The sequence below is a fragment of the Columba livia genome, chromosome 13, assembly GCF_036013475.1.
Source record: "Columba livia isolate bColLiv1 breed racing homer chromosome 13, bColLiv1.pat.W.v2, whole genome shotgun sequence".
Lineage (NCBI taxonomy): Eukaryota > Metazoa > Chordata > Aves > Columbiformes > Columbidae > Columba > Columba livia.
The window spans coordinates 18,746,773-18,759,006 of record NC_088614.1 but is presented as its reverse complement, the minus strand read 5'-3'; positions in this window follow the sequence as shown (position 1 = coordinate 18,759,006).

Sequence of the window (12,234 nt, the reverse complement as noted above, 5' to 3'; positions counted from 1 at the left end):
GTAAATAGAGTCTTAGAAGACTAAGTTAGCAGATAAAGAAACCAGAATTTAAACTCCAGTGTTAAAATAATAATATGGTTAATAGTCTATACCTTGAATTTGTAATTCAGTTGCATAGCTCTTTATGGATTTTCAAGTTCTGCAAATAATCAGTTTTCAGGGTGCCTTTTTATCACATATATGTGCATATTTATCAGAACATCTAAATCTACCTTCTTTCTAAATGAAGTCATATGCAGGGATATTTGGGGTATCTTTTGTTATAAATATATAACATCATCCAGTACGTTGTGTTTCATACGGGAAAACCAAAGTCTCTAAGGGCGTAGCATTTGTTTACAGCTGGCTCTCTGTGAGAACCTTTTGCTTTGCATTATTAGTTAATAGCAAGGGAAAAGGGAGAGCGGAATTACCGCTGCATAAACAAACCTGTTACACCAATGTCTTCCATATTCCAAATGATGATGCTAGAAATTGTATGACTTATTTTTTGCAGGGTCATTTTTGAGTAACTCAACAGTTGAGCTCACACAGTTTACCAGCCATAGGAATGGCAGAATTATTTAGGACTCAGTTCTTAAACACATTAAAGTTCATGATTAAAATCCTCTCGGCTTAAGCATTTGTGCAATAAGTCCTAGGCTGTCAAAGGGATTTGTGTTGGGTAGCTAGAAAGCTGCTTTTTTCAGCAACAACAGAAGTGGTGTCTTCAGTAACCGTTTCTGGTAGGAAGCTGGCAAAATATCTCTCTGAAAATGCTCTCAAGTGTATGTTCCTAGTATGTCCTAACTTACAGCAGGGCTGAGAACATTATACAGACCCTTCTGACGTGGATAACATGATATAAATAATATGATGTAAAATAAAGCTGTAATAGCAACCGAAACAGCTGCTCTCTTTCCAAGTGCACGTTACAATTAAGTATTGTTCTGATGAACCAGCTTCAATCATGTCTTTACATACTTCTGCTTAAATTAAAAACTTCAGAGTAGTGGTGGTTATAATTTTGTATAATTACTTTGTCTCAAAACTTATGAATGCCCTGTTTTAAAGCACCTGTTCTAACTAACAGTGTGTGGCGTTAGAAGAAGAGACAGACTGAATGGTTTTACTGTGTTCATGTTAAACAATTACCACACTGAAGACAGCACAGATTCCAAGAAATATCTGTTCTACTTAGATCTCCGATCACGGGGTTTTTCTCGCCTTTGCTCGCTACCTTAGCTACTCTCTCTTTCATTCTTTTCCAGTAAAGCACATCAGCGTGTCTAACTTTTTGCATCTGCTTCAGACTTGGTGCCCAAGGATATCATTATAATTAAGCCTGTACTATATTCCTGTTTTGCATAAGCATGGCTGTGCATCAGTGGCTTTTCCTTTTTTATTTTTAATCTGATACTACCTTTGGTATTGTCTCCAAGAACGTTATCTGTTCATTTCTTACAAAAGATCGCTTGCTCGCTTATCTCCAGACTAAGTTGAGATAGTGGGCATTACTCCATTCCTGTAATAATTAATGGTAAAACTCCTGGTGATTTCAGACAGATTCCTACCTCCAGATCTATTTTTTTTCCATTTCACATCCATGTCCATTTATTTGAGATATTTGAGTAACTTAATCGCATTATCATTTGGTGGGAATGGCTATACTTCATTCATTTTGACACGGTTCATCTGAGGAATATAAAGATATTATTATTAAATAATCTGCTGTGTTTAGCAGATCATAAATTTTATAGTCAATGTATTGCTTACTTGGCCATGAAATATCCAATGTGTATTCTCTTAATCAGGCTTGTTAAACTCTCTGAGTTGTAGGGCACGTTTGCAGTGTACTCAGGACATAGTGGTTATTGGTTTTAAAAAGTCTGGGCCGTGGGACCTTTCTGGTTTCTAGACCTGGCTCTGCCATGCATGTGCTGTATAAGCTTGCACAAGTCATGGAACCAGCACTAAATCTTGGTAATTTCTATGCATACCTATTTGTGCATGCATTTGGATGCACAAACACCTAAATACGCGGACTACACAGCATTGGCAAACTGTTCCTCCTCCCCAGTGGCTTTTCATTTCATGCTCTGTTCTCTGTATAGTTGTGAGCTGGTACATTCATGCCAGACACCACACAAAGCAGATGAAAATCGGGACACAAGCGTTAGCCTTGTTGTTTCCAGCAATACAGCCGAGCTACTGAAATAACCATCTGGAGTGGCTCTTCAGGAAAAGGTATCCAGGGCCTATCAGTGCTTATTGTGTTTGGAAAAGTTCAGAGGCTTGCGAAGCATAATGCTTAGTGATGTCTGAAACACTCTAAACATTTTATGTTTTTAGCACAAACTTAATTTATTGTTGACAGTGACAATCTCTCTGTTTATTTCACTGTGTAATCTTGGATTTCAAGTACATCTGTAAATACTTGTGCCATTTTGGCAAACAAGTTATTAGCTCTTTCAAAGGTAAAGACATGAGAGCTCTTTGAAAGGTTAAGTCTTCTGGAGAGCAAAGTGCCTCTCGAAGGCGGAGGCCACTTTTCCTTTGCTTTAAAGATAATCAAAATATGAAGAGTAGCTGGTCATGAACAAAACGATCAGGGCAGCATAACTAAAGCTTATTGAATTTGTGCTGAGGATCCCAAAAACGGCAGTTCCATTGGTTCCACACAGTTTTATCCTCTAATTCCTAATCACAACGCTGTCTTATTGTGCACAATGAAAAGACTAATTTGACTAAATCCATTCATAAATGACAAAATCAATAGTTGTCCTTTTGAAAGTCACTCAGCATATAGAATATGAGAATTTATGGTTAGTTTACTGCTGTCACGGATGGATCTCTCTCTGGTAGTAACAGATAAAGCAGCTTTTGAAGTCAGACTGTCTCAATAAAATACTTAAATCCATCTTAATGTACCCCAGGGAAGCAAGTCTGAATTAACCTAGTACCTTAGTTTTGCAACAATAATAAGGTGAAAGGGAGTATGCAGCAGAAACTGATTATAATAAGTGATACAAAAGGAGACAGCAACAATGAGGCAGAAGCAGAATAGGAACTGGGATTAAGGGATCTCTCACCCAGCCATGTGCAAAAATGTTGAAAATTAATGTTGTATTGTTTAGCTAACAGCTGTCAAGTCATTGGAGTCACTGTAATGTGTGGTATGCTTGCTTTCCTCTTCGTCTCACCAAGAGCATATTAGAAATCATATTCTCTTTCTTCTGGAAAATGACAAAGTTAATCCGTCCTTGCATTGCTTTTAAGACAAACTCATAGTAAAGGCTGTCTCTTAAATTTGTCAGTTAGGATATTAACATGGCGTGAAACTTTGATGTTAAACTGGCATTTGATGAATGGGGTTAAAAACCACTTAGGGCCATATTCTTCCTAGCTGTTGTATTTGTGTGTAATAGAAGATGTGAAGGATGCAAATAGACCCTCATACCTTTGTGGTGCTGCAGTAATCAGAGAGAACCCCGGATTCCTGACATCAGCTAAATACCAAGATACGTTCTTCTGAGAACATGAGGCAGCCAAGGAAGAGAAAGGAGGAATCCTAGGTTCTTTCTGTTGCATTAAAATAATGTTTTCATTCTAATCATAATACAATACACTTGAAAAAATAACAAGGAAAATATCTTTATTAAGTGGTTTTGGAAACCAATGTTACCAGACATTGTAAAATCTAGTATCAGACAATGCCCTTAGCAGTCTGTTCTGGCACCTGTTGTTACTTCTCCAGTTCCAGCTATCCTGGTTCATTGCTCTCTTTTTGTATGCAAGTTGTAGTATTAGTAAGTTGTGCTTGGGACTGAAATGATTTAGTAAATTTACTAAAAATTGCTAAAAAGCAATGTTTACAACTAATATTAAAAATTAAGATTAATCTTGTTTGTGATACCTCCGTATTTCTAAAATTTTGCCCGTAATAGAAGAGAATCAGAGATCAAAAATAGGTTGGTTGGGACATTTTTATCTGTTGCAGATTCAGGCTTTGTCCTCAACAAGCAGGAGTTCCACGTGATGTCTCTTAGCTGTCGGTGTTCCCTGGAAGTGGCGATAATGCCCAGTGTGTGGAGTGTTTGCTTTCCTCTAGGGAGCTGTTGGTTTCATCCCCTGTGCTCTGATCATCCCATGTGTGAGCGGGGTAGCGGGCCCAAATACCGTGGGGACAACAGGCGCTTTTTAAGGACATAAAACACAAAAAACCTTTGTGTCTGTGTCTTTGATGTTTCTTATCTTTTAGACGCTGCTAAGGTTTTTTTAACTTTTTTAGATGTCAGTTGATTTTTTATGAAAATGCAAATTGAAAATATCCTTTCAACTATTGTGTTGTTCTGGTGCTGATTAGCCAGGAAAACCACTGAGCTGGAACCACTCTGGGGAAGGGTTTTCATTCTTCATCAACAGCGTCCTTTAAAAAAAGTACCTCCACTGTTAGATTATGAGAGTTTTAACGTAGATGGGAAAATAATAATTCCATTCAAGTTAGAGTAATCTTAATTTTTAGCATGTGACTTCTGCCAGAAGTAAAAAGCACATGGAGCTTGCCACGAGTGAGGATGCACTCACGAGTAAGTCCTGACTTGTGAGCAAGTGTGTTTCTGAGTCAGTGCACATAGATGCGCTGTTGTCCTAGAGAACCCTGTGTTCTCCGAGAGCCCCGCGCAGCAGGATGTGCTGCGTGAAGTACCACCCTGCGCTGGCACTTGATCTTGGGAGCATATTTCCTCCATTCTGAGTGACACCACTGAAAGAAATGCTGCGAATGCATTAACTGGTTGAAGTCTTCACCATTCCAGACTTCCAGCAATTAGGGGAAACTCACAACTGTGTAGCAACCATTTTTTTAAATAATGATCAAAAAGTTCAGAAAGAATTTTCTTAGTAATTTGTTGTTGCTCTGTTGGATGCAGGATGGTGCGTACTTAGGAAATCCAAGTGAATATTTTGTTTCTGAAGTGAATCCAATAGCATCCCTTTACAACTTGGAGCAGCCTTTGAATCATGTAGTAGCTCAGCTTCAGTGTTTACTTCTCGGTGACCTAAGGATGTTTCCATGGTGATTTGCATTTGCTGTTTACCCCAATGCTCAGCTTGGTATGACCAGCAATACTTGAGTGCTCTGAAATTAATTTCTTCCAAATTGAGATGCTTACACCTTGTAATCTCTTCATGTTCTCCCCACTGCCACTCTCCTTTCATATCCTCTCTGCTCCGGGCAATATTATTCTAAACATTTCTTTTTATGCTTCACCCTGCAAATGAGCACAACTTCGTTACACATCACTTAGTTATGCCCTCCTTGTGTACTCATTATGTCACCCCTTGTGGATAGTGTTGCAAAATATCCAAGATACTTGAACCAAGACACTTGGGAACATAAAAAGTAAAATGAAGCAAAATAAAATGCTTTCATACCCAAGTATGATTTGCTTTTTATTGATTTTTTTTCTTCTTTCCCTCCATCCAATCAAGGAAAATTCTTTTTAAAGCCCCCTGCTTATCGTTATTTAGCAGTTCAGTTAATAAACTACTAGGCTGAGTTATAGCACATAAAGAGTTACTGCTGCGGGTCTCTTGGCTCTGAGCAGCAGAAAGGGTTTCGTGAGCTCCAGCTGTGAGCTGCGTGCGGGGCCACTGCGGGGCCTGTGCGGGGCCACTGCGGGGCCTGTGCGGGGCCTGTGCGGGGCCACTGCGGGGCCTGTGCGGGGCCACTGCGGGGCCTGTGCGGGGCCTGTGCGGGGCCTGTGCGGGGCCTGTGCGGGGCCTGTGCGGGGGGGCCACTGCGGGGCCTCTGCGGGGCCTGTGCGGGGCCACTGCGGGGCCTGTGCGGGGCCTCTGCGGGGCCTCTGCGGGGCCTCGCCACCTGCGCTGCTCCTGCCCTGCTCGGACTCTGCGTCCCAGACGCAGTACTTACAGTGAATTGCTGCTTAATCCTAGTGGAAGGCGCACAGGACTGTTCAATTATTCCTTTTGCTTTCTTACTTTTCTAAATTCAGCAAGTTCTTAGACCATTTTACTCCACAAAACAAAACATGCAGTACATGATGAGGTTAAAGAAGCGATTGTCGCTGAGCCAGAAACGCTCACCTGCACTGATAGTGGTCACAGTGTCCGTGTTGGCTGCCCGCTGGTCAGAGGCTGATCGCTGCAGGTTACCTTTGAGCCAGTAACGTATTCTTTCTTCAGCCAAACTGTCTTGACACCAGAACAGCTTATGTTATGCTGTTTCCATTAGTTTATGAATTGAAACCAACCTCGACCCCGGCTTTCCACACATTCCACAGCCCTTCCTTTCCATCCTTTTGGCCTGCTAAAGAAGTGTTTTTCTAATGATTGCAAGGGAAAGATCAACTACAACCAAATGGAAATAGCACATAGGGTGCAGATTCTGTAAACAAATATTATTTTTCTCTAACAAGCAGATTCTGTAAACAAATACTATTTTTCACTAACAAGTGATTTTTCTCATCAGTCTGTATTTTGTTCTTTCTTTTGGCTGAACCAGGGTCACTCACTTCTGTTGTGTTGCCAGCTGTGCTTTTCTTTAAGATTGTCATCATTACATAGCAATAATCTGTGCAAAATTGTTTTCTACGGGACACTTTCACCTTTATCAGACACAATTTTTTTTCGTAACAATTTCTCCCAAATGATATGCTGGCAGCTGTATTCCCGTGAAATTATGGCCATTTGGTGAGAAGTTGGTAGTTGTAGAGCCAAACCCTAAAGTCTGCACGCTCCAATCATTTTTACAGGAGCAAAGTGTGAGTTTTCATTTTGTGGATACAAATTCTGACCCTTTTTCTGTGGTTACAAATTGGGACCCTTTTGGTTTCGTGGTTGTTTTTGGTTGGTTGGTTTGGTTTTTCTCCCCAAAGCTCCCTGGGCTGAGCACTTGGGCTCAGCTGAGCTGGACACATTCGGGAGCAGACGGCACAGCAGGAGAGGGCCAGGCTGACGAGGGGCCTGGAAGGTGAGCACATAAAGCACGATGAGTAGGTACAGCCAGTGAATGAGAGATGAATGCCAGTGAAAGAAGGTAAGTATTGTTGCCAGAAAGGCATTTGTTTTAGCAATTGTTTGCTAGACTGAAAATAATCAGTATCAGCTATTGGAGGCATTCGAAAGGAATCGTGATATACCAGAGGTCCACATCCATTATTTTAGAATTCAAGGTAAAGGTGCAGAAAGTTGCTATTTAGACAATGATCTGGATACAGAAAGAAAACCCAAGAAGGAAGGTAAATAGCACCGAGACCGCAAATGCAAGCACTCCAGATATGCAGGATTTTCCAGTGGTGATAAAAGGGAAAAAGCTTTTAACGGTGTAGCTGCAAGAGCCCAGTTTTCCTTATCCAAGGTTTGAAAAAATGAATGAACTTTTTCTCATGCTTCAGATTTAAAATCCACAGGATGCAGGACTGATAGATGCTCTAGGGTGGATATACATTGGTTTCTCAACCAGCTTTTTTATTTGAAAGCCTGTTAAACAAATGCATTTCAGAAAGTGGATACTCTTGCTAAAACTTTCAGCAAGTGCTGGTTTTATGCCACCATCTCTGTGAGATGTAAATTATTACAGTAGTGAATGCTGTCTGCTCAGAATTGGGACCTATTGAACAGAATACACAAACAACAAAGCCACTTACTACTGCAGAGCATGGAAAAACGATGAGAGATGTGAATATGAAGGGTAACTGGGCCAGCTCAGATAAGATAGCTGGGAGGAGGTTTATGTTCTCAGAAGAGAAAATAATACATACTTGTATATAATCTGTGGGGTTTTGCAGTGTGAAATAGAGGTAAGAGCCACAGCTCATCCCCTTCGCCTTCTAGAGCTTCAGGAAACAGGGCAGCAACCTCCAGCCACAACACATCACAGATAAGTGTTCTATTTCTGAGACCAAATTCCTTCAACTTACATATTTCCACTTGCGTTTAAAGCACAATTTTCCATACATACATGGTTTTGTGGAAAATAGTGTAAGTATAAAAGCTAGCTCAACCAAAAAGTAAATAATATGTATTTTCCTTACTGTTTTCATCATGAATCAGTGTTTAAATAATGGAGGAAGCTGTTTTAAAAGCTTCCCGGGATTATTTTTTGAAAGGTGCACTGTTTTCATTTATTATTTTAAATGTGCTGACAAGTAGCACATTTTAAAACCTTATGGCACAATGCATCAGGTTACCTAATATTAATTTTCTTTTTATAGTTTATTTAATATAGTATTGATTGCATTAGCATTTCGATTAATGACTTTTTAAATGCTCAAAGACTAAAGCCGTTGTCGAGTAAGATGAGGAGACAGTCATGAGGCTGAAACAGTTGGCCAATCAGCTTTTTTAAAATAAATTAAAGACTGTGTAAAGCAAAGCAATGTGGAGAATTAGGGCTTTCTAATGAGATCATCGGTTGTAAATCAATACCAACAGGGTACACGCTTCTCTTTGATGTTCACTACGTACTGGAGAGAATTTCAGGAATCAATCGCTGCCGTTCTGACTTGCAGATGCGAGAACTCCACCTCAGTGAAATGTTTAAGTGCAAACAGAACTACGTGCGAGCACGGGGAACGTGAATTGGACTGTTTCCAAGGTGGAATAGCTGAGCTTTCATAATCATACGTTAAACTCACTGCAGATCATACAGTGGGTTGAATTTGAAGCTGATCCTTTGTAAAATGAGGGGATGCATAATACGCCTAATCTAAACGTAGTCATGAGAAGAATCTCGGCTGCCATTTTCTCCGCTGAGCTCAATATAATTTAAGGGGATAAAAAAAATGCAGTCCTGGTGATGTCAGGGAACTCAGGAGAGAACAAATGGTAAAACCTTTCCCTTCCCACTCTACGTATGGAACCCGGCTCCGGTACTGCTGCCTTCAGTTGCTTTTGCCGTATCTGCATACCCATTTATTTTCATGGTTATTTTTTCTGTTCCTTTTGTCTTTGTCTTCCTCTCCCCGTCACTATGCAGACTTTCATGTACATAGAAAAACCTGGGAGCAATTAAGAATATAAAATTAACAATGGAATAATCACTGCCCTTGATTATTTCGCTCTTTCCGGTATGTTGAAGAACTGTTTCCGCCTGCACTCCTTAGAAATACTTCACTTTTTCACTTTTTCTTTTTTAATCATATACCAGTTAAAGTGTGTAGTGAATCCCTTGAATACTGACTTTGTAAGTTAAGAAGTCCAGTTGTGCCTACTGGATCCTCTGATTGTACGAGACTGAGGGATTTGCAGTCCATCCGTACGACAGAAACCGTGAGGAGTGGGGCTGTTGTGAGTCTGTGCCTCCTGGAATCCACTTAGGAGCAATCTGGGGGTTTTCCTGGAGCTTTCTCAAAACAAGACTCATTATTCTTCTGTTCCCTACTGGATATCAAGAGATGGTTTTTTAGTGGAGTCACTGTTGTTATCCACAGACAAAACTGAAACTGGAATTTGTGCAAAGCACAAGGATTTGTAGAAGGTTATTTCCTCTTCTCTGAAGCACCGAGTGGAAGGGACCCTGCAGAGCTTCAACAACTAGGGGTTTTTTACCCAATGTAGAAAAGGCACCAAAAATGCTGTCTTCAGCTGATTAACCATTGCCTTACGAAGTTTCTGCTGTTTGTGAAATTATGGGAAACGGTCTTTTGCTAAAACATCATTAATTTTTAAGTATGGTTTCCAATATGAAATATTTTTATTTTGGCTATTAATTTTTAATGGCTGCATAATGCAACTCAGCAAAAGTGTACAAAGCAAACCAAGGAAAAAAAAATGAACCTAATAACATCACATATTTGCATAAAAGCTGTGAAATACTGCAGCAAAGACTTTGTAGGTAACAGGCAGTTCATTCAATGAAGACAAACTGTACCAAAATCACCATTAAAACATCAGTTTATCAGAACAAACTTACAGTGCTGCATTGACTGCATATCCCCTTCTGGCAGAAAAGTTATTCTTGGTTTGGGGATATAATAATGGAGGTTATTATTAATTTATTGTGTCCCGGAGCCGTGTCCATCATCGTCGCTGTTGTGCGTGCGGTGGCTGGTCACAGCTGGTGTGTCACAGCACTTCACCGGCCCCGCAGCTTCACGAAAGAAATGTCTCGCGTGCTTTATCTTAGGCAGGAAATCTCTGCCTTCAAAACACAGGCTTGTGCTTTTGCCTATCTGTGAAACATGCAAATGACCAATTTGACTTTGTAACTTCCAAGTTGTCGGTTAGTAAACACGACAAAAACTTAAAATAGAGCGTTTTACTCGTACTGTATGGTCAGAAATCCACCACACTTGCATCAGTGGGAGCTGGGTTATTTGAAGAGGAAAAGTGTTACACAGATAGATTTAAAAAACTGGTAGAAGAACATCTGTAAACAAAGTACGAAAGAAAGTTAGAAATGAATATAAATGTGTTTTACTGTCTTGGTTTAGGATACAGATCAACATTTGGAGGGGACTAAATATTTCAAGTTATATTTGAAAGATCTTTGAGAGTTTAACCATTTCCTTTCACCTTCACCCAGGGCAATGGCTCAGTGAAGAGGAGGGAACATAACACAGAATTACACTAGAAAGGATTCACAATTGGTAACCCAAGTAGTCAGGGAAGTCAGGAAAGGCATTTGTGGATGTGCATTATATACATAGACACATAACTGTAAAGCAGCGTCTGAAGGTGTTTTCATAGAACGCGCTTAAGCACATAAATGTGAAATATGCAAATTGCTATTTTCCTAAAGTACTCCGGTTGGCAGTTGTTCACGGTGCCCTGAAGACCTTCAAAAGCTCAGTGAAGGCAATGGTACCATGGAAAGTCAACTCCTAAGCTGCAAAATGAGGGATAGATTCATAAATTAGTTTTGTATGTCTCAGACCTCTGGGTGAACTCTACAAGTGTTGTGTTATTTAATGATACTTCTGGAAATCAGCTTGATATTTCACAAGAACTGTACCACTAGAATATATTAATTCCGGGACCACAGTTGATTATGTTCACGTTCCTTTGATCTTTGCATTTAACTAAGGTAGGAAGTTTAACACAAGAATTCTGTTTTCCAGTTGTTTTTTATATAAAGATGAAGAGCTGGAGGCAGCGATGTTTATTGTCATCACCTATTTAAGGGTCCATGGATAACGGTCACATTTAACTTCTAATCTTTCCTCTGTTTTTTCCCTCTTTGACACCAAGTGCACAGCTCCCATCACCTTTGGGGGACCTGCGATAGGTCTGCTGAAATACAGACTTCCTAATGGTTCAAGTGGGACTCTGTGCACTAATTAACATTTTATTTTATGGCAGCCCTTTCTTCTGTCCTATGCCTGTGTGCTCCCTCAGTGGAGTGAACAGATGTAGTCACACATCTCTTATGCTTGGCAGAAGACGGATGTCACTCTTTAGAATAAATGTACTTAGTCAACAGCAACATCTGTCTGTGTGGCTGCCTTCCATGTGTGGGGTACGATAACGTCGTCTGGAGAGGTTCCTGAATTAGTCATTGCAGGACTCTGCTTACCGCTATGTCGTCCAGGCAACAACTTCTTCCTGCCTTTTCTTTGATCTTCATGTTCTTTATTTCGGTTTGAAATGTGTAAAATATTTCAGCTTCTAGCTGCTAAAGCATCTTTTCAGAAAGTGTAATACAGGATCATTCTGTGAGGGAACAGTACCAGAAGCTGAGATTTGTCCTGTTGTAATAACTGAACTGGTGATTTATAAAACTCAGTTACGTGAAAAAAAGGCTCAGTATTTTGCCTTTGCCATCTCAACCTTTGATGGTGTTATCTTCCTTAAATATAGTACTCCAGCATCACTACATACACTTGTAAGTGACTTGAGCAGGTGCTATACACCTCCCATGGTAACTCATTGGCAAGTTTTGTCACTATAGATGCATATTCAAGAAAATAACGCGAGGGGTTTGTGTGACTCAAGGACATTGCTTCTCCTCAAATGCTTCAGATATATTTACTGAAGCTTTTGCATGATTACTTCAGAATGTCATTGTATGTGTTAACAATGGGTTTGTGTCATTACCGGGCCTTCTCTTTTTGCTAACATTTAAAGGGGTAGGCGCTGGAGGAGTCACAGGCCCTGGGGCACTCCATTTTTTTCTGTTTTACATTTAAGTTCTTTCATCAGTTTTCTCCACACTGAAACATCTCAACTGTGCTGTGTTCTGTCAGGGTTCTCTTACTTTACACGTTATGTACACATACGTATGCACAGCAG